The 9,487-nt window shown below is 44.2% G+C and overlaps 1 long non-coding RNA gene across 1 annotated transcript; it reads left to right on the top strand.

Annotated features, from left to right (window-relative positions):
• Positions 1–1,022: 1,022 nt before the first annotated feature.
• LOC103630311 (uncharacterized) lies at positions 1,023–3,938 on the top strand. Its single transcript, XR_554984.4, has 3 exons — positions 1,023–1,297; positions 1,537–3,245; positions 3,336–3,938. It is a non-coding gene; the product is annotated as an uncharacterized lncRNA (long non-coding RNA).
• Positions 3,939–9,487: the final 5,549 nt, after the last annotated feature.

The following is a 9,487-nucleotide window of genomic DNA, read 5'->3' as shown; positions in this document are numbered from 1 at the left end:
TAATCATCATCGCTAGAAGTAGTGTATTTAGGGGTATCACGACCACTTACCTTCTTCTCCTTGTCCATGAGGCAAGTGTGTCGTTCGTTGTGGAAGAGAGAGGACTTGTTGAAGGCCGAGGCTGCCAGCCCTTCATCGTCGGAGTCGGATGAAGAGCAGCCCGAATCCCATTCTTTGCCAAGGTGAGCCTCGCCTTTCGCCTTCCTATAGCTTTTCTTCTTCTCCTTCTTCACATGTCTTTCTTCCACCTGGTCATTTTCATTATCGGGACATTAAGCAATAAAATGACCAGTCTTACCGCATTTGAAGCAGGAGCGCTTTCCCCTTGTTTTGTTCTTATTGGGGTACTCCTTGCGTTCTTTCAATGCGGTCTTGAAGCGCTTGATGATAAGCGCCATCTCATCTTCGTTGAGGCCCGGGCCTCCACTTGTGCCACCTTGCTTGGTAGCGTCTCCCTGCTGCTAGTAGCCTTAAGTGCCACAGGTTGAGGCTCGTAGATGGGTAGTGGACCGTTTAGTGCATCGTCCACATATCGAGCCTCCTTCACCATCATGCGCCCGCTCACAAACTTCCCACGAATCTCCTCGGGCGTCATCTTGGTTTACTTAGGATTCTCACGAATAAGGTTGACAAGATGGGGGTCAATTACAGTAAAAGACCTTAGCATTAGTCGGACGACGTCGTGGTCCGTCCATCTTGTGCTTCCATAGCTAGGCCTGGGCAAAAAACCCGTAACCCGATACCCGAACCCGGAATTTTCAAACCCGAACCCATAATATCGGGTACCCGAATTTTATTCGGGAATTTCGGGTACCAACTTATGAAACCCGAAATTATTCTAGGCAGTTCGGGTACCACCTGTCGGTACCCGAATAACCCGAACCCAGAAATCTTTAGCCAGCTATAGGGGCCTACAACTACAACCAACAGCATGCATGCGTACAGCCCATTAGCCTACGTGTGTTCACAGCCCACCCACCGAGTCACTAAACCAAGTAACCAACTAGCCCACTGCCCACCCATCGGCCACCGCCCAGGCAGCCAGGCTCCCACGTACAGGCAAGCGGGCAGCAATACGGGGCAAACCCTACAAGCTACAGCTGACACTGAGGCACCGAGCAGTCCAAGTCCGCCGCCAGCCATCAAGTGTCCATGTCCATCTAGGTCTAGCGGTCGGGCTCTACGCCGTCCAACTGCAGTGGTCCAAGGTCGCCGACCGACCTCGTAGCAGGCAACAGACAGCGCGCAGACCTCGCCGCCGGTCGACACGGCGACAGCGACCCAGGAATCGAGCAACGTACGCATTTCTGTTCCTATCTCTCTATCTCGTAATTGAGCCGCACACATTTCTGTCTCTTACAGTCAGTAACTTATAGTCAGTAACTTAGTAAGTTAGTATGCATTTCTAACTCTCTATTTCGTAATCGAGCAGCACACATTTCTATCTAAGTTAGTATGCATTTCTATTTATATGTTGTCTTATAGTCAGTAACTTAGTAAGCAGTAACTTATATATATGTCTGAGGTTTTTTGTAGATGCCTGATACTGATGATATAGTAGACATGGAATTGGAAAGAGAATCTATGGGTACTGCTACTCAATTTGAGCAAGCAACTGTGGAAACAACAGCTGATCAGTCACAAACAATACAAGGTAAATCTAGTGGAACTGAAGGAAATGCTAATTTCGTAGACATTGAGAATGAAACTGAGAAAAAGGAGGCAAGAAAGGAGATGGTACCAAGGTCAAGTATGTGGGATCATTTCATTAAGATCAAAGATGACAAGGGTAGGCTAAAGTCTGCTAAGTGCAAATATTGTCAGCGTATCCTTAAGGCTGATTCCAATCAGCATGGTACATCTTCATTAAATAAACATTTTAATGTCTGCAAGCGCAACCCCAATAAATTTGATAAAGACCCAAAGCAAGGTACTTTGCAAGCAACGGGAGGGGAAGCTCCTAGCACTTGGAGGTTTGATCAAAATTCATTGAGGGATGCATTTGCTGAAATGCTAATATAAGATGAGCTGCCCTTTGCTTTTGGTGAGAAGTCGGGCTTCAGAAAATTTATGTCAAAAGCTTGCCCACGGTTCCAAGTGCCATCTAGAAGAACTTGTACTAGGGACATTGTGCGCACATACTTCCAAGAGAGGGCCAAGCTAAAGAAGTTCTTCAAAGACTCTTGTCAAAGAGTTAGTCTAACAACAGATTGTTGGACCTCCCAACAACAAGATGGAATTCAACATATCTAATGTTGAAGGCTGCAATTGTGTATGAGAAGGTATTCTTGAGGTTGGCTGAAGACGACATTAGCTATGTTTTGGAGCTATCTGAGGTGAGAGGAGGACATGATCACCCTAATGAGGATGATTTGGAGAATGCCAAGAAGATGGCTGAATTTCTAGAGCATTTCTATGATCTCACTATTCGCATCTCCTCTAGCCTTCATGTCACTATTAACACCTTCTTTCATGAGATTGGAGAGATCCGCTTGTTGATTCAATCATGGATTGATAGTGTGGATCCTTTGCGAGTTTCAATGGGCTTCAGAATGAAAGAGAAATATGACAAGTATTGGGGAGTTTGGAATGAGCCGGATAAGGACAGAGGGAAAGGAAAGGGTAAGGAAAAGGAGAACATTAATCTATTGATTTTTGTTGCTGCATTTCTTGATCCAAGGTACAAGTTATCTTTGTACCATAAGATTACCGTTGAAGAGATCTTTGGTGAGGACAGAGGACAACTAGTTTGGTCTGCTATTAAGACATGTATCCGAGAACTGTTCACAGAATATAGAAATATTTATGCACCAATTGAAGAATCAACTGAAGAAACAGATTCAACTCAAGCAAAAGGTGGTCCAGGAGGGAAGCTTAAACAAGTTATTGCCAACAAAATGAAGATGACTAATAGTAGTAACAACACTACCAAATCAGAACTGGACAAATATGTATCTGAAGATTGTGAAGATACAGAAAAAAGATCGATATTCTCGTTTGGTGGAAGGACAATGCACACAGATTGCCAGTTTTGGCTCACATGGCCCAAGATATCCTTGCTATACCAATATCAACAGTAGCTTCAGAGTCCATTTTCAGCACAAGTGGACGTATATTGGATGATTTTCGTACTTCCCTTACACCTTTCATGTTGGAGGCCCTTGTATGTACCCAAGATTGGCTAAGAAGGTCTACTCCCATTGACATACAAGAGAATATCGAGGAATTAGCCATTATAGAAAAAGGTATAATAGTATTCCATCATTTTTTTGTATGTATTTGATGTTTAATCATTTCTAATTGATAGCTGCATGGTTCCACTCCTTTAATTGCAGAGCTAATTGAAGAATTTGGAAATGGTGGCAAAGGAAAAAGAACTGAGGTTACTTCCACTTCCAAGTCTTAAGCAACACAACAGTGAGCTGTGGACTGTGGTGCATGTCTGGCTTATTGGTGATTGTCTGTCTGTCCCTGTGTCTCCTTCGTTGGTGGCAGACTAGCGGCTGTATGGTATGGCTGTGTCTCTACATGAGAGATGAGATTGTTTCCCTCTGTAGACTGGTCACTGCTGTAGCCTGTAGATGTGTAGTGGTGTGTCCGTGTGTTCCAAGTGCTGGAGAGTGGTGTGAAGTGTGCTGGTGCAGACTGCAGTGGTGCTACCGTGCTAGTGTGCTACTGTGTGCCAAGCCAAGTGTTATCTTGCTGGACAAGTGCTGGAGACTTGGTGTTCTGGACAAGTGCGGAAGTGCCGTGTGTGGACAGTGGAGAACTGGAGAGTAGCATAGCACATCCTCTGTTTTGAATTCATATCAATTATCATCTATTTAGGTTGTGGAGTACTGGAGTCTAAAGTCTAACAGTTCCTAAGAACCTGATGTATTTTATTGTATCTTATTTTCCCTGTGTGTATTTACCAATGACCTGTGTATGTTTCATGAGGGTAGTGAACTAGTGACTGTTTTTTTTAAATCCGGGTACTTCGGGAGTACCCGATACCCGAACCCGAATTATCGGGTACCCGAATTTCCGGGTACTATAATACCCGATACAATTTCGGGTATGACTTTCTAAAACCCGAAATTTTAATTACCCGAATTACCCGACCCGAAATTTTCGGGTAACCCGAACGCCCAGTCCTGACCATAGCTCCTAATCTTATTGACCAGGGTCTTGAGCCTGTTATATGTTTGAGTTGGTTCCTCTCCCCTGATCATGGCAAACCTCCACAACTCATCTTCCACCAGTTCCATCTTTGTGATCATGGTGGCATCATTTCCCTCATGTGAGATCTTGAGGGTATCCCAGATTTGCTTGGCGTTGTCCAAGCCGCTAAACTTGTTATATTCATCCCTGCACAAAGATGCTAGCAAAACAGTGGTAGCTTGTGCATTCTTATGAATTTGTTCGTTAATCATCACAGGATTATCCATACTATCAAAGTGCATTCCATTTTCCACGATTTCCCAAATGCTAGGATGGAGAGAAAATAGATGACTACGCATTTTATGACTCCAAAATGAGTAATCCTCTCCATCAAAGTGTGGGGGTTTTCCAAGAGGAATAGAAAGTAAATGGGCATTTGAATTGTACGGAACGCGGGAATAATCAAAGGAATAGTTTTGATTAACCGTCTTTTTCTTTGACGAAGAATCGTCATCGTCGTCGTCTCTTGGTGAAGAAGAGGATTCATCGCTGTCGTAGTAGACGATCTTCTTGATGCGTCTCTTCTTCTTCCCGTCCTTTTTCTTATGACTCAAGCCAGAGTCAGTGGGCTTGTCGTCCCTTGGCTCGTTGAAGAGGGACTCCTTCTCCTTGTCGTTGACACCATCCCCTTTCCCTTAGGATCCATCTCTTCGGGCGATTAGTCCATTTGATGAAGAGAACGACTCTGATACCAATTGAGAGCACCTATAGGGGGATGAATAGGTGATGCTGTAAAATTCAACACTAATAGCCACAAAACTTAGTTGTTAAAGTTAGAACGGCTAAGTAGCTTGAAACGAGCTCTTGCGAACACAGACAATCAAAAAGAAAGCACACAAGAGATACACGATTTTTATCACGTGGTTCGGCCAAGTAATACTTGCCTACTTCCACGTTGTGGCGTCCCAATGGACGAGGGTTGCACTCAACCCCTTTCAAGTGATCCAATGATCAACTTAAATACCATGGTTTTTCTTCCTTATCTCTTTTTCCCATTTGCGAGGAATCTCCACAAGTTGGAGTCTCTCGCCCTTACAACAAAGATCACAATGAAAGCACAAGAGTAAGGTTGGGAAGCAACACACACAAATCCGCAGCACACACACGCACACAAGCCAAGACTTGAGCTCAAAATGAAGCACACAGAGTTCACAACTAGAACGGAGCTCAAATCACTAACACAATTGATCAAGTGCGCGGGGACGGAGTGTGGGAGACTTAGAATGCTTAGTGAATGCTTGGGTTACTCCTCCATGCGCCTAGGGGTCCCTTTTATAGCCCCAAGGCAGCTAGGAGCCGTTGGAGGCCAACAAGGAAGGCTTTCCTTGCCTTCTGTCGGGTGGCGCACCGGACAGTCCGGTGCGCCACCGGACAATCATTATAGACGGTCCGGTGCCGATTGCTTTCCTTTCCTGGCGCAGATGACCGTTGCAGATCCGTGGCAGTTGGCGCACCGGACACTGTCCGGTGCCCCCTGCCGACCGTTGGCGCGGGCCACGCGTCGCCTGCGGATTGCGCGGCCGACCGTTGCGATGGCGACCGTTGGCTCACTGGACAGTCCGATGCACCACCGGACAGTCCGGTGAATTATAGCCGTACGCCGCCAATTTTTCCCGAGAGTGGCCTGTTCACCAGAAGCCAGTCTGGCGCACGGTGTGCCAAGCCGAGCAGGACTTCGGCTGCACCCAGCCAAGTCTTTTGCATCTCTTTTCTTTTCTTCTTTTCTCTGTTTCTAGCACTTAGACAATATATGTTAGTACTCAAAACAATGTACTAAGACTAGAAACGTACCTTGTTACATGATTTGCACTTCTTGCTTGTTTGGCACATAATCAACTCACTTAATATGTGTTGGACACTTAATCACCAAAACATTATAGAAATGGCCCAAAGGCACATTTCTCTTTTAATCTCCCCTTTTTTGGTGATTTATGCCAACACATCAAAAAGCAACAAAAATAAGTGCAACATCGATGCAAATAAGGACCAAATTGTTTTTTACTCTAATTTGGCATATTTGGATCATTCTTCGCCACCACTTGGTTTGTTTTTGCAAATCAAATTCATTTTCCTATCTCTAAGTCAAACTCACTTGTTTGGGCATAAAGAGAGATATTCATGAGTGAAACTGATCAAGATCCAAAAACTCCCCCTTTTTCCCATAATCATAAATTCTCCCCACAAGAGACCAAATTTTGCATTTATAGAGTATTGTGACAAATCAAAAATTCTAACTCTACTGTTTCAAAATTCACAAGTGGTAGCTGATCCATTTGCTTTGGCCTTAATTTCTCTCCCTTTGGCATTAAGAACCAAAACGGGATCATCCTTGGCCTTTAACCCCATTGCCTCACCAAAAATGTCAATTAAGAGCAAAAGGCAATAAGAGCATAAGAATGAACTTGGAGGTGAATACACTAATACCAGAGTGCAGTAGAAGTCTTTGCATGGTCCAAGTTCACCTTTCCATTTCAATTCACCTTTGAGACTACATCAAGTAACTCAAACAAAAAGGTTAGTCTCAAAGGGTCAAGTTGTAGCACTTCTCCCCCTAAATGTGTGCATCATTCACACATGGACTTGTGAGGTCCGGGGATCCCTTGCATAACTTGAGCACCACAAATAAGCAACAAATCACAGAAATGCATAATGTAACGTGATCAAAGGCATAAAACACATGTATGTTATAGATCAATCCAAGTTACGCGAATCTAAGACATTTAGCTCACTACGTAGCCTACAAAAGGTTTTCTCATCTAATGGCTTGGTAAAGATATCGGCTACCTGGTTCTCGGTGCTAATATGGAACACCTCGATATCTCCCTTTTGCTGGTGGTCTCTCAGAAAGTGATGCCGGATGTCTATGTGCTTAGTGTGGCTGTGTTCAACGGGATTATCCGCCATGCGGATTGCACTCTCATTGCCACATAGGAGTGGGACTTTGCTCAAATTGTAGCCAAAGTCCCGGAGAGTTTGCCTCATCCAAAGTAGTTGCGCGCAACACTGCCCTGCGGCAACATACTCGGCCTCAGCGGTGGATAGAGCAACGGAGGTTTGTTTCTTTGAACTCCAAGACACCAGGGACCTTCCTAGGAATTGGCACGTCCCTAATGTACTCTTCCTATCAACCTTGCATCCAGCATAATCGGAATCTGAATATCCAATTAAGTCAAAGGTAGACCCCTTTGGATACCAGATCCCGAAACAAGGCGTAGAAACTAAATATCTAAGAATCCGCTTAACGTCCACAAGGTGACATTCCCTTGGGTCGGATTGATATCTAGCACACATGCATACGCTAAGCATAATATCCGGTCTACTAGCACATAAATAAAGTAATGACCCTATCATAGACCGGTATACCTTTTGATCAACAGACTTACCTCCTCTGTTGAGGTCGACATGTCTGTCGGTTCCCATAGGTGTCTTCGCGGGCTTGGCGTCCTTCATCCCAAACCGCTTGAGAAGATATTGAGTGTACTTCGTTTGGGAGATGAAGGTGTCGTCCTTGAGTTGCTTCACTTGGAACCCAAGGAAGTAGTTCAACTCGCCCATCATCAACATCTCAAACTTTTGAGTCATCACCCTGCTAAACTCCTCACAAGACTTTTGGTTAGTAGAACCAAATATTATGTCATCGACATAAATTTGGCACAGAAAAAGGTCACCATCACAAGTCTTAGTGAATGCTTGGGTTACTCCTCCATGCGCCTAGGGGTCCCTTTTATAGCCCCAAGGCAGCTAGGAGCCGTTGGAGGCCAACAAGGAAGGCTTTCCTTGCCTTCTGTCGGGTGGCGCACCGGACAGTCCGGTGCGCCACCGGACAATCATTATAGACGGTCCGGTGCCGATTGCTTTCCTTTCCTGGCGCAGATGACCGTTGCAGATCCGTGGCAGTTGGCGCACCGGACACTGTCCGGTGCCCCCTGCCGACCGTTGGCGCGGGCCACGCGTCGCCTGCGGATTGCGCGGCCGACCGTTGCGATGGCGACCGTTGGCTCACTGGACAGTCCGATGCACCACCGGACAGTCCGGTGAATTATAGCCGTACGCCGCCAATTTTTCCCGAGAGTGGCCTGTTCACCAGAAGCCAGCCTGGCGCACGGTGTGCCAAGCCGAGCAGGACTTCGGCTGCACCCAGCCAAGTCTTTTGCATCTCTTTTCTTTTCTTCTTTTCTCTGTTTCTAGCACTTAGACAATATATGTTAGTACTCAAAACAATGTACTAAGTTTAGAAACGTACCTTATTACATGATTTGCACTTCTTGCTTGTTTGGCACATAATCGACTCACTTAATATGTATTGGACACTTAATCACCAAAACATTATAGAAATGGCCCAAAGACACATTCTCTTTCAAATATACGGGCAATTAACTTCTAAGATAGTATTATTGACCTTCTATACATTAATTATGTTATTTTTTGTGATATTATATTATAACAATACAATTCTAGGAGTTTTTTTAAAAACTTCAAAGACCGGTAAAAATAATAAATATTTAAGTTATAGTGTAGAGGGACTGAATAGGAAGAATGGTCACATACATCATGCATTTGGGGAATATTTTTTAGAGCGATGTAATAAAAATAGAATAGAAAGTAGCAGAAATATGGGTGAAATGATTGGAGTTAATCTTATGCTTCGGATGGGATGGCCCAATGTGATCGGTTTTATCTGTGATCGTTTTCTTGGTCGCAGTTACACGTCTCTCAATTATTGCGGTTAACCATTGCTGCTAACTGCGGGTTTAAGAGGAAGACCCTCTCTAGAGACCCATACGATAAAGTCAAAGCGTTGCACGATTTATTTTCAGCTTCTTCACAAATTTAATCAAAAGTTATGTCAATATCTTTTGCAACAGTTTATCAGTTCAGCTGTTTTTCGCAACAAACTAAAACTAGTCATTAAGCATAAGTTACTTTTCACTCGCTTCTAAGATAAGCTACTTTTTAACAAGCAACAATTGTGCCAGACAGAGCCAACAGACCAAGTAGTAGATGTCGTATGCTTCTCACAAGCCGCTCGATCACACACCAAGGCTTGAACGCAAATCTTTACTCCTATAAAGCACCAGTTTCTTGATTTCCACCATCATTTCTTTTGCGAAAAAATCTTTATACTTCTTTATTTCTCTACTTCTACTTAAAGCACCAGTTTCAATGTCCGTCTCGCGTCATCTTTTTACAAATAACCCCTAACAGCTATTTCAAATTATCTTGTCCCGCGTCATCTTTTTACAAATAACCTCTAACAGCTATTTCAAATTAACTCGTTGCACGC

This window comes from Zea mays, chromosome 6 (genome assembly GCF_902167145.1).
Source record: "Zea mays cultivar B73 chromosome 6, Zm-B73-REFERENCE-NAM-5.0, whole genome shotgun sequence".
Lineage (NCBI taxonomy): Eukaryota > Viridiplantae > Streptophyta > Magnoliopsida > Poales > Poaceae > Zea > Zea mays.
Note: the sequence above shows the minus strand (reverse complement) of the source record. Positions and strands in the feature narration are given on the sequence as shown.